Below are 16,757 nucleotides of genomic sequence, written 5' to 3'. Positions count from 1 at the left end.
CATCTTCACCAACATTTGTTTGTTGATTTATTGATGATAATCATTCTGACAGGTATAAGGTGATATCTCATTGTGGTTTTAATTTGCATTTCTCTAATGATTAGCGACTTTTAGCATTTTTACATGTCTGTTGGTCATCTGTATGTCCTCTTTGTATGTCTGTTGGTCATCTGTATGTCCTCTTTGGAGAAGTATGTATTCAGGTCCTCTATGTGGCAGTACTTTTGGTATTTAGATTTCTTTCTTTGGGTTAAGGCGATTTTTAGGTTAGCAAAGTCCACAAAGTGGGAGTGTGAACAGCCAATTCAGGGGGTCATGGCCTATTAGGTGAGCAGAAAGAAACAAATATCCATAATATGCCAATCATTGCTTTTATTTGTCTGATTTTCAGTTTTCTTTTTATGGTATAAAATTGGAACAACAGCCCAGCCAGCATAGCTCAATGGTTGAGTGTCAGCCTATGAACCAAGAGGTCATGGTTCAATTCCTGGTCAGGGCACAGGCCTGGTTGCAGGCTCAATTCCCAGTAAGAGGCATGCAGGAGGCAGCCGTTCAATGATTCTCATCATTGATGTTTCTATTTCTCTCTCCCTCTTTCTTCTGGGAAAAAAAAAAACATCATAAAAAATATGTAGAATTGTAACCACACACAGCAAAGAATAGAGCTAGAGGTGAAGATTTGGCCATCTCATATGATAATACTTACATAATGCAAGATATGAGTTACTTGTTGGCTGACTGCTCAGTTCTTTAGCATTTGTGGTATTGCCTCCAAAATAATGAAACTAATGAAGAAATCAAAAAGATCTATTAGCTAACTCTACTACTTAGCCCCATGACCTTCATCAAATAACTTACCCTCCCTGGATATAGACTTTTTGTCATCTATAAAATGAGGGAATTGAAAGGAAAATTAAGCAAGTTGAGTAGGATATTCTTTAAGGTTCTTTCCAGCTTTAAAATGTGCTTATGTGATACAGTAGAACCAGTGATTTTTTTTTTTCTTCTTCCTGCCTCCAACAAGGAAGAATTAGGCCTTGTTGGAAAATCTTAGGCTGCAATGTACCTTTTCCTCAAAAGGATTGAAGTTAGTGGGTTGGGCAAGTAAAAACCTGGACACATGTAGATAATTCAGGAAAGAATTATTGTAGAATAGCAAATGCCTTCTGTGTGAGTTTGCCTTACGGTTTAGAGGAACATGACGTTAGTATTACCAGTGAGGTGCAACTAAAGGATGAAAAATTTACGCACCTGCTGTGGGTGTGGCTAGAAGCAAAGGGATTGTGAGGAATGAGTACTTCATTGCTTCCTTAGAAGTATTCAGAGATCATTAGAGAAGAAGCAAGCTCTAGGAGGTCACTTGTGTTGGTGAAATCAAAACCTAGGCTACAACTAAATAAGAAGAAAAATAGGACCATAAGAAAAAGAGAAACAACTGAAAAGGCCTAGAAATTGTGAGGTAAGTGCACTTTGTTTTGTTTTGTTTTTCTGGAATGATTTTTAAACATTTTCAGGGTATTGGAAGTTTAACATTGGTCCCTGACCTCAACTGAGATAATTGCCAGAAGTTCAGGCATTGTAAATGAAGACAAGGAAGTTTTAAGCCAAGCCAAATATGGAATAAGAGTAGGGGAAAGGTCATTTAGATTCAGGTTCATTTGTCCCATCAGCCAAGAAAGCTAAGTAAAGTTTTGTTTTTGTATTTAAATGGCCTCATGGTGTTATTAACCAGACATCATTGTAAATAAGGCACATGTGAAAAGCAAAAATAAAGAAAGTTCTTTACAAAAAAAATCAGAATTCAGATTGGGAAAGAAACACTTAAAAATTTAATTCTATCCCTTCTCTCCCTTATGAATATGGGTCTTTGTCCTATAAAAATAGTTCATCATACTTGGAAAATATAGAGTATTTTTGTTTGTAATGTCTTAGAAGCTCTTTAAGGAAAATATATTTCCTCAGGAGATTATTTTGTATAAACACAGAGCTTGATATACATAAGGAATTTTTATGTTCTTAATGCTCTCTTAATCATTAAAGTAGTTCATGATCATAGCATAAGAGCTGTTGATAACTTGGTTGCCCTAAGAGTTGAGCAAGAAATACACTCCCACAGTTAATAAGAGAGTCAATATGTTGTTCTAAAGAATGGCAAGTCCTTGGGTTTTGTTTCGACATAGTCAGTCACAACTACATTCTGCTTAGTATGAGTATTGGACCAGTCATGTCCGGCTTGAGCAGTTTCATCAGACTAGAATCACATGACCAAGGCAGGCTCACCAATTAGCAAAATCCTTAGATAGACTATGCCCAGATCATTTGTATAGATATGTTTCCTGGACTGGATGTGTATCTATATTGGACGAAAGCAGGATACCTGAGCAGATTATGTCACCTACGTGGGCCTGCTGCCAAGAGAACAAGCAAAAGAAACATGCAGATTTACTGAAAAACAGATTCAAGGGATGTGGCACAGTTGTGGAATGCTGGGAAGCAACAGAATTAAACTTGCTGCTGTAAGTAGAGGGCAGTTCATCTTGTGCCAAGGTGTTAGGTGACAAGGTATTATTAATGACTTAGGACCAACAAAAGTGTTTTATATAAGAAAATATTGGCCCTGCCCTAGCCATTTGGCTCAGTGGACAGAGCATTGGCCTGTGGACCGAAGGGTCCCGGGTTCGATTCCAGTCAAGGGCACATACCTTGGTTGCAGGTTCCTCCCTGGCCCAGGCCCTGATCGGGGCACGTGCAGGAGGCAACCAATCCATGTGTTTCTCTCACATTGAAATTTCTCTCTGTCTCTCTCTCTCTCTTCCACTCTCTAAAAAATAATGGAAAAATGTCGTCGGGTGAGGATTTAAAAAAAGAGAGAAAGAGAATATAGGCCCTAGACTCAAGTTGAGTGTCAGTTAATGAGTGGGTAGTATAGATCAGCAATTTTCAACCGATGTGCCAGAAAATTTTTAAAATATGCAATACCTGCCTATTTAGTCAGGGGCACTGACCTCTTTTCCCTTTTCCCTGAACCATAAATGTATATAGGTCAAATAATAAGAGTTGCATCTTATTGACCATGCCACATAATAAGATTACATCTGATTGGTTAATTCTTGGTACTAGAAATCCTTACATACTAGTATACAAGTATAGGCATAGGCATCTGATTTTTTTTTTAAGTCACTTTGCAGCAAAGAGGCTAGTTAATTACTATTATTAATTTTTTGTTAATATTTAGCAAAATATACAATATTTTTTTGGTGTGCTGCAGAATTTTGTAATCAGTTTGTGTGCCATGAGATGAAAATCACTCGAACAGATGGTTTACATATGCAGCTTATTGAACAGGTATGAACTATCATTTATTCTTGTGACTTGAAGTAGCAAGTGTGCTTTGTTTTCATCTTAAATGTAATTAAGCACAAAGCAAGTTCACCTTTGGCTGTGTAGAGGAATAGACTAGTTCCAACCCTTCACCATAATAAAACACATTTCTTAAGAGAAGATATGGGGGCATTTGGAATAGTAGGCAAGAACCCCTCAAATGAAGCTTACAAGTAGCATAATCTAAAAGCAGCTAAGTTCAGTAAGCATGGTACCTTCGGTAGCTTATTTGATGAAGTTTGTATACTCCCAACTCACCTCCAGGTACTGCTATCATTCCTCCATGTTAATAAGCAGCAAATTAATCTGATTTATTTTATTTTAAAGTATAAAGCTGGGAATAAACAAGCATGCTCACTTGAAAATGTGATTGAATTTTCACCTGTTCTTATCCTGTAAATTCTGTATAGTGTTTTAAAACAAAACAAAATATCTGATGTATTTGAGTGCTAAAAGGCACTCTTTCTTCACATGAATTATATTGATTCTTCTGTGTTTTTTTCCAAAAGAGTGTTCTTTAACAGATTATTATACTAAATCTATTCAAATAGGCTATTACACTATAATGAAAAGGCAGTTTAGTATCTCAGCTCTACTTCTGACATTTATAGAGCATTTATATAGTTAATTAAGTTAGCCTTTTAAGAACCCCCTTTGAAGTACCTAATTCCATAACTTGAAAATAAGCCCATGTTAGAATTTTTTCTGTGCTTCTTGCTTGCTTCCGTTTCTTCCCTTTTGGGCCACAGACTTCCTTGAGGAGGAGGTGAGAGAAGTGAATTCTTACTTCAGCCAATAGAATCTAGAATTATATAGTGTTTACCTATTTTGCATAACACAGGCTCACCCACACACATTATGAGATGCTTAAGTGAAAGAACACTGAACAGACAGCTATTCAGTGTGTGATTCCAAGTGTAATTGGGAGATGCTTTAAATACTATCTGGATTTTATCCTCTGGTGAGAAGGTTGTTTGTCTAGCTTGTGGTGATAGCGATGGAATGAAGAGGTAGGTGTTCTGTGGCTTAATTTTAAGTGTAACATTGTCAGGGCTTCAAGGTTCCAGGTAAGTTTGTAAAAGGAATGATTTGAATCATAATTAATCAGATCATTTATATTTAATTGTTTCACATTTTTTTCACATTCAGCTTTAGACATGTGTAATGTATGAATTGCATTTTCCATTTTAGGGAAAAGATTGAATAAATCTCAAGTTCTAAGGCTTTTGTGTATTTAGGGAGGCTTTACACTGTTATTCTCACCTCCATAATTGGTCTTAAAAAAAGCATAAGAAAAATATCTGGGTGTTGATTGCCTGTCGACAGAAAACTGAACACTCTTCCCTTGTAATGTTTTTCCAATCCAAGCTACAGTATTTGGTGTGGGGTTGTTTTGTTCTTTTTTACATGTTTTAGAACTTAATGTTATCTGTTGTTTTCTTTTGAATTATTAATTGGAGAATTACATTGCTGGAACCTGATAGCCAGAATGACGGTGCTGTCATTGTATTTTGGCTAGCTGTTAACAGTTTATTCAGAGTCTAGTTTTTTTAACCATAAATCTTCTCCTGAGTTGCTTTCAAAGAGATCTAGGCCTTTGGGATAACTGCAGTTTACCATTTAAACATTTTCAGAAGGGAGGGGAAAATACAAAGAATTTTTTAAATATTGAGAATCTTGCTTTATAAGGATTTTACATGATGTTTCTACCTGAATATCTTGTTCTGATATGGTGGGAAGAGATTTAATGATTTTAGATCCGGTGATTTATGGGGGCAGAGGGACCATCTCTTCCTGCTAAAAAAGGAACAGTGATCGTTCCCAGTAGTTTGTTTTTTTCTGAGTCATTTTATTTTGATTAAAAGAAAAGATATACTTGAGATTATTTTTCTTTCCATAGGAAATTCATGAAAAACTGAATCTGCTTGCTAGAATACTGACATCTTGCCCAGTACTGTGTATTTATTCTTTACCACTTTCTAACCGATTTGTGAGGGGGAAATACTCTCTTTTGTATATGTACAAAATGCAAGTTGTCAGTGACAAGAGAAAAGTTGCAAATTACGATCATAATTTAAAGTGATCACTATTTACTTAATTGGTGTGTTTGTAATGTGAAAATATAACAATAATTAGAGTGGAGAGAGAACATTTATAGAAATATCCAAGCTATATGTATGTACCGTTTTCCTAATGAAAAGAGTTAAATGGGAATACCATACTGAGTGATTTAAAATATTCATTCTGCTAAAAAATAGATGTTCTAAGCCTCCCACACACAATATCTCTAAATTGCTGCTATAAAAATTTATGGAGAAAACATTATGATTTGGTCAAAGAAAGATCAGCTGCTCCTTTTCAGAACATTTCATGAACCAAAGAGAAAACTAGAACTCGCTTAAGAGGAAACTTTTGTTCATCGGTGAGATTAGATATAGTTATTATTCTCTTTTTAAAAAAATATATTTTATTGATTTTTTTTACAGAGAGGAAGGGAGAGAGATAGAGAGTTAGAAACATCGATGAGAGAGAAACATCTACCAGCTGCCTTCCGCACACCCCCCACTGGGGATGTGCCCACAACCAAGGTACATGCCCTTGACCGGAATCGAACCTGGGACCGCCGGCTGACGCTCCATCCACTGAGCCAAACCGGTTTCGGCTATTATTCTCTTTTTTTAATCCTCACCCAAGAACATGCTTAGAGAGGGGAAGGGAGAGAGAAAGATGAATATATGAGAAAGAATCATTGATTGATTGTTTTCCCTAGGCACCCTGAACGGTAATAGAACTTGCAGGTGCACAGGACAATGCCCAACCAACTGAGTCACTCTGGTCAGGCGAAAAAGTTTTTGTTTGTTTGTTTTGTGGGTTTTTAAATCCTTATCCAAGGATATTATTTTCTATTAATTTTTTGAGAGAGTAGAAGGGAGGGTGGGGAGAAGGGTGAGACAGAGACACAGAGAAACACTGAGATGTTAGACACATCGATTGGTTGCCTCCTGCACACCCTCCAATCAGGGCCAGGGATCAAACCTGCAACCCAGGTATGTGCCCTTGATTAGGAATCGAACCCAAGATCCTTTGGTGCATGGGCCAACGCTCCAATCACTGAGAAACACGGGCCACGGTGAAATAGTTATTTTGTTATGGTGATTTCCCTGTCTGTATCTAACTTTACTGTTAGAAACAATATTGGAGATTCGATTGTAATTTGAATTTTCAACTACCTTTCCCCCCATACCTTTTAAATAGAGCTTATAATGGAATTGTGAAACTATAAAAGACTTAATGTTCCTGTAAGAGCAGGGACTATATATACTAAATCTTATTTTATTTAGATGTGCTATCTTTTCCCCTATTGAAAATCAAACATTTATGTAGCATTCAACCTTTAAACAAATTGCAATGATTTTTGAGGCCTTTGGTTATATTTCAGGGCCTGTTATATATTAAGAGCAGTAGAAAAAGTAGAATTAACTACATGGTGTCGAAGTTACTACAAAGAACAGATTATAACATTTGTTTAGATACTGAAAAATAAAGATGAATCTCTGAGAAAATAATTAAATTTTAAGTGACCACTATAAATTAATGAAGTATTATTAGGACCTATAATACATTGTATGCCTAACTAAAAAATACTTTTTTTGTTTTACATTACATTTGTTCCTTGAAAATCACTTGCTTACCTTTCACAGTTTGAATAATTTCAAGAGACCCAAAAGTCTCTATATGACTTGTGTATTTAGTGAGTGGACCAAGCAGATAGCTCAACATCCAAATTTCAGTACAGCTTTGTTCTCATTCAGGCCTCATGACAAGTTCTATGAGGTGTGGGAAATACTGTCATTATTTTATAAGATGAGAAAATCATGTGCCTACAGAGCTAATTTTATAGATCTGATAATTCAGAGTTGGCCCTAGGTACATTCATAGTTTACTTAGTCCTTCATAAGTGTCTCCTGCAGTTTGAATAAAACCTTATCACAAATGAAATAACTAGTGAATAATTCACAAAAGTGTTTTACTTTCTTGCTTTTTAAAATGAAAGGTATCAAAATTACCCAGGGCTACTGCTTCCTCATTCTTCTTCCTCCCAGCTCCCCTTTCCATTCCCTTTCATAAACTTTTTAAGACTAGGATTCATGTAGTTAGGTAGATGAAACTCAAATAAATTCAAATACTGTTAAAGAGTTCAGTATACAGCATTAATTCAGAAGCTGTGATATAATTGCATACACAAAGTGTTTTCTAATAAAATTATCTACATCATTCAATAGTAAAATTGCCCTTATATCATAACTTTTTAATTCCTCAAAGAAAAACACATGAAGCATGGTTCTATCAAATTCTGCTGGGTATGTTGGTGAATCACTTTGGTTCAGGTATTGCTCAGTCCAGTGAGTGGCCACACTTGTGTAGTAACACTCCTGACCGAAGGGGCTGTGGAAGGTGCAGTTTCACATCAAGAGAGAGGACATGAGACCTGGCAGGCACTACGATTTGACAGGACCAAATACAGCTTGGAAATCTTGCACCTTTAGGCAGTGAGAAGGCTGAAAGGAAGCAAACTTTGAATCTTAAATTCATATTTTAATGCCTTTTATTAAATTTAAAAGGCTATTTTGTTTGTTTCCCATTATTATTATTATTACTTTTTATTTTGAAATAATTTAGCCTACAGAAAATATGGGGAATAAAAGGAATTAAGTACATGTATACATATCTATCTATATATAAAAAACCAGTGGCCGTAACACCGTAATGACCAAAGACCAGTCACCAGGAGGCGCATGGAGCACCTCTCGGTCTCGCGGCCCACAGGCTCCTATCGCAACAAGGTGGGCGGCGGGCGGGCGGGGCCACATGGCAAAGAGGGCGCAGGAGATGGGCACCGGGAGCGCAGCATGGGTCCCCAGGTGGCGAGCGGAGGTGCTCCCACTGCGGGGGGAGGGGCGGGGGCACATGCGGCGGGGGGAGGTGGCACGCAGGGGAAGGGCATGAGCTGGGAGAGGAATTGAGGCAGAAGGTAAAAGCTGTTACTAAGGGAAAGAGCCAAACGGTTCGGAGCAGCCAGTGGCTCAGACACTCAACACTGGGGAGAGAGGAATGGGGACCAGCCAGGCACAAAGAGCTCGCGAGGCCCGCGGCAGTGGGGTCTAGGGTCCTGCTGGTGCGCGCGGTGGATCTGGGGTCCCAACCTCCCCCCCAGGGAGTGTCAGCAGAGCATTACGGGGTGGTGGACATGGCCCTGATGGCAGGCTAGGCCTAGGGGACCCTACATGCACATGATTTAATCATGCGCTGGGCCTCTAGTATGTATATATGTATTTAATTTGTGCACTGGCAGGGTCCCTTGGCCTGGCCTGCGGGGATCAGGCTGAAACCAACAGTCCAACATCCTCCAAGGGGTCCCGGATTGCGAGAGGGCGCAGGCCAGGTCAAGGGACCCCACCAGTGCACCATCAATCGGGGCGGGGGAGAGACCGCAGGAGGGCTCCAGGGTGTGTCTGGCCCGTCTCACCCAGTCCTGATCAGCTGGACCCCAGCAGCAAGCTAACCTACCAATCGGAGTGTCTGCCCCCAAGCTAACCTACCGGTCAGTGCGTGTCATACAACTGGTCGAACAGTCAGACCCTTAGCATATTAGGCTTTTATTATGTAGGATATATATAAAATGTACTCAGCTTCACAATCTGTATAACCAGAGTATATTTGGTACAATATTATTAGCTGTAGTATTGAACTGTAGACCATATTCAGATTTAACCAGTTTTCCACTAATGTCCTTTTTCTGGTCCAGTATCCAGTTCATGATCCCATGTAGTTGTTGCATCTCCTTAAACTCCTCCAGTCTGAGGATTTCTTTGAGTTTCTTTATATTTCACGACGTTGGCACCCTTCATGAGTACTGATAGTTATTTGTAGAACACTTGTCAATTTCAGTTGGTCTGGTGTTGACTAAAGAAAGCCCATATTACTCTATTTCTGGAAGTAATTTACCTGTCCAAAATAATCACTACACAATACTTTTTTGGAAGGGCCCATAATCTACATAAAATTAATATGGTTTACTCCTGACTTATAAAAATACGACCATGGATTCAGTGTTCCATTTCTTTTTATTTCATAAGTTGGTATTGATTTACATTGATTGGGAACAAATTTATTTCACTCATTTTTTTCCAAGTTTAAATTTTATCCAAGGAACTTTTTAAACAGCTTTAAATGATTGATTGAGTTATTGAGAAGATTTAAAATGTTAGTATTACAGAAGTTTATTCCCATGTTAGGGCAATAGCATTTATGTAATCTTTTGCTCTTTAATACTTTATACCTAGTAGGAAAAGAATTGGGGGGTTTTCTTGTTGTTTAATTTTGTTTTTCAAAGTAGTTCTCTCTCTCACACTCCCCACTACTCATATTTTCAGCAGTTCCGGAGTGTTGGCTAGAGTTTGAATTATAAATTTATAGTTTTCTTAATCTATAAACTGAGGTTTATAACAATTTCTGTCTCATGGTTGTTCTGGGAAGTAAATCAGTTAATACATGTAAAGTGCTTGTAACAGTGCTTGGCAGAGACAGAACCCAGTGTTAGCCACTATGAGAAAAGGGTAGCATAAGAGTGAGTTGACTGCCAGCGTTGGATGCTGACTTTAGAAAATGATAGAATTTCCCATGAATATACTTCTGTCCTATGTTTTTGTTCCAAATAACCATCTAATCCTACTGAATTTGGTGTTTTCTGCAGAGTTTTGTTTCAAGGTTTTAATGGTTAAACCAAGGGGAATTTCTAGTTCTGCTTTCTGAGAAGCATATCATCATTTTAGGAACTTTGGTAATCTAAAAGTATGGGCAGGAAAAATAAACATGTTCTAATCCTTTGTTGTGTCTTTTAAAATACACTTTCTAGATGTGGGGAATTAGTGATCATTTTGGGGTAGGGTGGGTGCAGTTGTATTTAAACCCCCATTAAACAACGCTCTGCAGTTTTGTCTTGGCTGTTACTTCGCAGGGAGTACATGAAGCCTTCTGTTCTTAGACTGTCTGGACTCAATTCTAATAAGTGTTTCTTCCTGATGGTACCCAGGAATTTGCCATAGTGTAATGCCCTGCTTTTCCTCTTGGGTTCCTTTCCCCTTCCCCATTTTTTAAATGGACATGCGAAGTCCACTTCATTTACTGAAGTTTTTATTGTTGGTCACTACCAGGAAACAGGGTTGACAAATACAAGGAACATTGAGGAAGTGACAAAGGTTCAAATAATCTCAAAAAGCACTAGTCATACTAGTAGTTGAGTAGTTGTTACTAGTCTATGCTGGAGTATAACTTGATTAGGGTTTATTTTACACAGATGTACTTCCTATTTCTAGTCTCTCTCCTAAATAGTCCCTTAATAGGGTCTCTTCTTCTTAGTATGGAATCAGCCCCACCCAACCTTATCTAGGGTGTGATTAGTGATATCAGAATACCCAGACTACTTCTAGGAGCAAGACAATAATTATACTTGATGTAGTTGAGATAGAAATTAAATGAGTTAATGTATGTTGAATCAATATGTGGGATTTAGTTCTAGCTCTGTCGATATTACCTATTTGGCCTTGAACTAGCCACTGGCCTTTCTGACTGACACACTTTGTTCCTTTATCTGGAAAATTTAGTTAATAAGACTTTCTGACTAATTCACAGGGCTATTATAAGAGTCAAATAAAATAATCGTATGTGAAAGCATTTTGCTAAATAACATTCTGTGCAAGCACACTATAGACCTCTATCCAAGATTGATTCAGATTGACACCCCTTTTTAATTTTTCTAGACATGGGTCCCCTAGGTCAAGAAGATATTTCCTTATCTGGCCTCCAAAGGTTAACACTTCTCTAAACGTCAGACTACCCAGCACTGGCCTTATAGCTACTGCTACAGTCACCCCAGCTGCAGTCCCTTTCCTTCACTTGAGAGAGGTTGTTTCATTATTAAAATATCTAAATGCATAAAAATGTTAATAATTAACCACCATCATGGTATGATGATAGATCCAGTTCTCTCTCCCAGCCACTCTTATCAGTTATAATAAAATACTGAAATTGCAGCTACATTTAAAGCCATTGCCTTTACTGACACAGGGTTAATAATAGCCCTTTAAGACATCAGTATGATGATGTTAGTAAGAAAACATTTGTGAGATCAACCAAAGGACTTGTGTGCATGCATACGAGCCTAACCAATGGTTAAGGACAACAGGGGGGTGGGGGTATCCGTGGGGAGGGGTGTGGGATGGGAATGGGGGGATGAGGACAAATATGTGACACCTTAATCAATAAAGAAATTTTAAAAAATAAATAAATAAATAATAAATAAAAAAAAGAAAACATTTGTTAAATACCTTAGTATGCGGCAAGCATTGTGCCAAAAATAGGGCAAATTCCCTTCCTAAAAACAAATTGTCATCCCCAATTTGAGATTTAGAGCAGTGATTCTCACAGGATGAAGGGATGGTGAAACTATTTTTTTTACTGAGTTTGTTGGGGTGACATCTATATATATAAAAGCCTGTTCAACTGGCCGACCAGTAGCTATGACACGCACTAACCACCAGGGGGCAGACGCTCAACACAGGAGCGGAAACCACCGGCATGGAAACGTGGAACAGACTGATGAATCTCGGAGGGAAGGCGGGAAGAAATTAACCAAAGATCTTGTATGTATACTAGAGGCCCGGTGCACACCGGTGGGGTCCCTCGGCCTGGCCTGCACCCTCTTGCAATCTGAGACCCCTTGGGGGATGTCGGAGAGCCAGTTTTGGCCCGATCCCCACAGGCCAGGCTGAGAGACCTCACCAGTGCACAAATCCGTGCACTGGGCCTCTATTTGGTTAATAAAATTATATAGGTTTCAGGTGTACAGTTCTATATGAGATATTTTTGATGATCACAACTAGAGATGCTATTGGCATCTCTGGGGTATAAAGGCCAATGGTATTGCTGAACTTCCTATAATCACAAGCCAGCTCCTCACAATGTCGAAATATTAGTAGTACCAAGGTTGAGAAACCCTAGTTTAGAGGAACAAATACTGTCCTTGGGTAGGAAAGATGTTAATTGCTTTCCTATCAGGATGAAAATAAGTTATCCTTATAGGTGATAGAATATCACAATAGCCCTGTTAATTAGTAGGAAAGTCTTGACCAACATGTCATTTGGCTACCCTAAGGGGAAGGCTGGGAGTTTACCCAGGGAGTGCCTTGTATCATGGGAATAGGAGTGTGGACTTTACTTCCTTCACTGCTGTGTTGAAAAAGCTAAAGACACTGACAAAAGTAATAACCTCATAATCCTACTTCTGACACTATTGTTTCTGTTATCCTTTCTCTCCTTTTATGGAAAGCTGCTGCTCATTAATCCTGCTAATTGTGAAAGAAGGAAGAAGGTGATTAATTTTTCACTCTTATCAAGAAGCTGCTATTAATTTAACTCCCTTCAATCATCAGCTAAATTGGTTTCATAAAATGGCTTCACTACAGATATACCAAAATAGTTGTTTCTGTTGGAGTCATCTTTTTGAAATCAACCACAAAGGACCTCTCGTATAGATGGAAATTTCATCAGAGATAATATATGCAATCTACATTATATTTTTCACCATAAAGCATCATAACATTTCCTAAAATATTTACCTTTTTTCAACACCTCTTTGTGCCTACTCACTTGCCCACCAAAAGTAGAAGTGTTAAAGATGAATGTAAATATCTACATAAGGTCTGTCTGTCCCTTGTTTAATATTTGTTTAGCTTTTTATTTTTTCAGGGCAGGAATTTTGTGCTTGTGTTTAGTAGGTAGTGTGCAATGTAAATAAAAGAAAATGTGTTATGTTGAGGGAGAAATTTGGACAAAGATTGATTTCCCAGTTTTCCTTTATGTGAAACACCCATCCTAATATATAAAGAGCCAGGGTCCGTAACGTCCAAAACGACCGAACGGACAACCGAAAGCCAGGTTGCGCGCGCAGCAGGCTCGGGTGGGCGGGGACTGGCGAGTGGGCTGAACTGCTGACTTCTCTGTCCCGCCTGGGTCGTGGGCGCCGTGTCAACCCAGCACTGACTGCCGCCGCCATGGCAGGTGCGATGCGATTGGTCGGGGGGGCCCCACGATCACAGGGCTCCTGGACTGTGAAAGGGTGTAGGCCGGGCTGAATTTCGTGCACCGGGCCTCTACTATATTATAAAAAGTCTTTCCTTGGGGAAAACTTGATATGAAAATAATTGTAGTTCACTGGCCTTTAAGAGCAAATGATTAGAATGTCACATTAGCCAGCCCGGCCGGTGTAGCTCAGTGGTTGAGCAATGACCTGTAAACCAGGAAGTCATGGTTTGATTCCTGGACAGGGCACATGTCTGGGTTGCAGGCTCAATCCCCAGTGTGGGATGTGCAGGAGGCAGCCAATCAATGATTCTCTCTCATCATTGTTGTTTCTATCTCTCTCTCCCCCTCTCCCTTCATCTCTGAAATCAATAAAAATACATTTTTTACAAAAGAATGTTGCATTAGTCAAATTAATGAGACTATTTCAAATTAATATATATGTTTTATGGCTAACTTTTCATGTTTTTCCTCCACACACAGAAAATAACACCATTCCAGAATATACTTCTTTAAAAAAATTTTGTTTAACTTGGGAAGGTTCCTGCTGATAGAGCAACATACTTAATTTTCAAGGATCAAGTAAAGCTTCAAAGTAACAGATATTATATAGAAAACAGCCTTGTTATCATAGGAAGATTTTCTCTAACATTTTTCCTCAGTTTTTGGTTATAATTAATGGTGCTATTTCACGTTCGTTATGCTAGATTACATCGTAATGGAACTAAGTATAAAGGTGGGGGTCTGATTAACTAACTTAATTGAATACCAACAGCTGGGGCCAGTAATTGAGGCATTAGAATAAATTTGATTGATACACATAGTCATTTCAAGCCCTCAAGTGCATGACTTTAGAAATTGATTTTGGAGATTTCTATATCTTAATCAGATTTTAAAACATAGGAAATATAAACTGAGTGGCCAGATTATTATGATCTCTGAACGCATAATAATCTAACCACTCAGTGTGTGTGTGTGTGTGTGTGTGTGTGTGTGTGTGTTTTAGAGGCCTGGTGCATGAATTCGTGCATGGGTGGAGTCCGGCCATTCTGGCCAGGGGGAGGGGACATGGGCCTGCTGGTCGAACTCCTGGTCGAGGGGACAATTTGCATATTAGTCTTTTATTATATAGGATATACAATGAGTGGCCAGATTATTATGCATTCAGAGATCATCATAATCTGGCCACTCAGTGTATAAAGAGAGTGAGTGCTAGAGCAATATCTAGCTACTAGAAGCCCGTTGCACGAAGATTCGTGCAATAGACCTTCCTTCACCTGGCTGCCGGTACCAGTTTTCCTCTGGCACCTGGGACCCAGGCCTTGGCTCTGGCTACCCGCCGATCGGAGCGCCTCCCGCCGGCCCGATGGGCCACCCCGAGTCCCGCCGGCGCAATTGGCCACCCAAGCCCCGCCCCCCGCCTCCCGCCGACCCAGTCGTGGGCGTGGCAGAGTGATGGTTAATTTGCATATTACCCTTTTATTATGTAGGATTGGGCTTTGTTAAAGATTCCACACCAATGTGAAGAGCATCTTTCTTCAAAATACAGAGATTCAAACTTCTTTACAGCAGTCACCTGTCAGTATGTATTAGAACCTGCAATAAAAGATTCAAGGAGAAATAGCTATCAAAGCACATTTTATTCATAGTTTAAAACTGCCAGTTATATGTATATTGATTATATGCCTTTTAAATTGGGTGATTTTAACCAATTGGTTATTATAACCAATACTATTCAATATCCAAGTGTTTTACTATAGGTTTTCAATTTTTAGGTACAGAAATAGAATCCAGCTTTCAGTGTGTTCCTGTGATTGAAACTTGGATATCACTGATAAAAGATCCCAAGATCAGGCCTTTTAAGGACCTCATCAGTGTAAGAATAAGTATACTTAGAAATACAGTGTTTTTCTTGGTTAATGTGGCCAAGGGCTCTAGTGGGTATATACCAGCCCTACTCTTAATTCCTTGTCTAAGGTAAAAGTTGTTTCTTTTGCTATAGTGGCAATAGGACTAAATCTATAGCGCTATGTGCACATTACTTATAAATACTTATTTTAGGACCATATGGTCGCATATATTTCTAGTTCCAAAATTGTCTTCAGTCTGCTTTAATCCCTTAATTTTTAGAGATGAGGAAGCAGATTGCTTTGTTCAAAGAGAGCTAGAACTAGAACATGAATACTTGCTAGCCATGTAACATAAAGGAAATTATTTGCTACTATAAATGAAAAACCAACACTTCCTAAAAATAGGAACTCTAAATAGGAATGCAAATCAAAATGAAGCAGTGTTATTAAAATTTGATTAATTCTTACTAAAATTCATGTGGGAAGATGAGAGGATTTTATAGTGTATTTAAATGAATGAAGTTTTTCTTAAAATAATTCTTGCCCTGGCCTGTGTTGCTCAGTGGTTAGAGTGTCGGCCCACACACCAAAAAGTTGAGGGTTCCATTCCCAGTCAAGGACAAGCACCTAAGTTGCAGTTTTGATCTCTGACCCTGGTTGGATGTGTGCAGGAGGCAACCAATCGATGTGTCTCACATCAAGGTTTCTCTTTCTCTCCCTATCCCTTCTCTCCCTTCCACTCTCTAAAAATCAGTGGAAAAAATATCCTCGGGTGAGGATTAAAACAAATAAAAATAAAGTAAAAAGAAAATAAATTTTAAGTATGTTTTACTTTAAAATAATTTAGTAAGCATATTTTACTTTACTAACAATAAAAGGTAGTATGTTGGTCTGAATTGCTAGTTTAAATGTTTATGTTAGTTAGTTATAAGGGATAAAAAAGAGGTCAAACTGGCTAACTTTCTCTTTGTTCTTATTCATTGGGCTATAAATATTCTGTGTTACTTTCTCTCTGAAAGTGCTATTGTATACAGGCTATATTTTATTGTACTATAGGAAAAAACAAGTAGGTATTTTTCATTTGAGTTTCCTATGAAACCTACTGGTGGAATTACAAAACCGGGAAACCTCTATGGATTAGCATAAGAATTTTATTGTGAACCCTTTGTAATAAGGCCAATAGGAAGACGAGGGAAAGAAACAGATACAGGAAATACCTAGTCCCATTAAACTGCTAATGAAATAGAGATGAGAGTATTGTGGAGATTGTTGATGATAGTCATTTTTCTGACTTATCAAAAGTGTCAGGCTTTTGTTTTCCATACCTATGTCAAATTTATACATTTTAGTTAAACTTTATTTTGAGGTAATTGTAGGTTCACATGC

At 38.4% G+C, this 16,757-nt stretch overlaps 1 protein-coding gene and 1 pseudogene across 3 annotated transcripts in view; one reads left to right on the top strand and one right to left on the bottom strand.

Annotated features, from left to right (window-relative positions):
• Positions 1-8,212, bottom strand: part of LOC307112015 (ribonuclease H2 subunit C-like) — a 29,191-nt pseudogene extending 20,979 nt beyond the window's left edge. Inside the window, exon 1 of the transcript XR_013815279.1 lies at positions 2-8,212. The product of XR_013815279.1 is annotated as a ribonuclease H2 subunit C-like (transcript). The remainder of the gene's footprint in view (position 1) is intronic.
• Positions 1-16,757, top strand: part of PELI1 (pellino E3 ubiquitin protein ligase 1) — a 60,769-nt gene that overhangs the window by 26,790 nt on the left and 17,222 nt on the right. The window contains exon 2 of one of the 2 annotated variants that reach the window (XM_079792762.1): positions 15,297-15,397. The exons of the other annotated variant lie outside the window; for it this stretch is intronic. The gene's annotated coding sequence lies outside the window, so the exon portion shown is untranslated. The remainder of the gene's footprint in view (positions 1-15,296; positions 15,398-16,757) is intronic. 2 annotated transcript variants of the gene reach the window in all.

Source organism: Cnephaeus nilssonii, assembly GCF_951640355.1.
Source record: "Cnephaeus nilssonii genome assembly, chromosome: 15".
Taxonomy (NCBI): Eukaryota; Metazoa; Chordata; class Mammalia; order Chiroptera; family Vespertilionidae; genus Cnephaeus; species Cnephaeus nilssonii.
This window is presented reverse-complemented; position numbering and strand designations above follow the sequence as displayed.